The sequence below is a fragment of the Oncorhynchus masou genome, chromosome 1, assembly GCF_036934945.1.
Source record: "Oncorhynchus masou masou isolate Uvic2021 chromosome 1, UVic_Omas_1.1, whole genome shotgun sequence".
Classification (NCBI taxonomy): domain Eukaryota; kingdom Metazoa; phylum Chordata; class Actinopteri; order Salmoniformes; family Salmonidae; genus Oncorhynchus; species Oncorhynchus masou.
In genome coordinates, this window is record NC_088212.1 from 64,182,000 (window position 1) to 64,183,279 (window position 1,280).

Sequence of the window (1,280 nt, forward strand, 5' to 3'; positions counted from 1 at the left end):
GTGGAACTTATTCAGTTTGTCTCAATTGTTGAATCTTATGTTCATACAAATATTTACACATGTTAAATTTGCTGAAAATAAATGTAGTTGACAGTGAGGACTTTATTATTTTGCTAGGTTTGTTAGTGCTACCGGAAGCCTCTGTTGTAATCAAATCCACATCAACAGATTATTTTGATTCATTTCAAATGGCCATAAAGCCACCAAATATTTCTAGTATTTTCAATTAATAAATTACATTTTAATCAAAGCTCGTTAGTCGTCTGCATAGAAGACCCCCAAATATCAAGCAATTGCAAGTAAAAACCAACAAGCTGTATGGAGAAAAAAATCTACAATATACCCGTCAAGAAACCTCGAGATGAACCACATTTATGGGTGCTCGGGGGATTCTGACCAGGTAACGGTATGTACTGTCAAGAGTATCTCCGGGACTGTATTGTTTTTCAAATAAAAGGGGTGTGAGTTCATGTGCCAAAGCAAATGAAAAAACGAGTTATATTACGCTGGCCCGTGTTGAACCGGGCAATGGCCCGGCACGTCATCGGCTGAAAGCGGGGATGGAGGAGCGCCCTCAAATCTGCGCGGCTTGGTCATGTCAGCATGGTGCATCGTCCAGAATTTTCAAACTACGTTTTCATTGGGAAGGCAGGTAAAGTGTTTAATCCAAAGCAATCACTGTTGAATGTGAAAACACAAAAACGGATTTATAACTAACGTCACCGTTGTTTTGAACCGATTTCGCCGTCCAACCAGAGTGGGTCACCTGGCTCACGTACGGAAGCAGCCCGGTTCCACCATGAATGCAATCACTTCACCCGAAGTGACCTTTGCCAGACTCCAGTCACCCAAGTTACGGCAAGCGGTACCGGAGCGCCAAGTCTTGGACCAAAGGCCTCCTCAACGGCTTCTACCCCCAAGCCATTAGACTGCTGACCAATTCTACCCCACCACTGCTGCTACTCGCTGTTTGTTTGTTACCTATGCATTGTCACTTGGCCCCACCTACATGTACAGATTACCTCAACTGACTTGATACCGGTGCCCCCTAGTTATCATTATTGTGGTACTTTTTATTATTACTTTTTATTTTAGCCTACATCACTGCACTGTTGGTTAAGGGCTTGTAAGTAAGCAATTCACGGTAAAGTCTACAATTGTTGTATTCGGTCCATGTGGAAAATAAAGTTTGATTTGATTCAAACTCTTCTCACCGGGGTACCCGGGCCAGATAAACGAACCGCCTCATTGAAGCCTCTGGCTCAAGCGGTCCTCTGTCA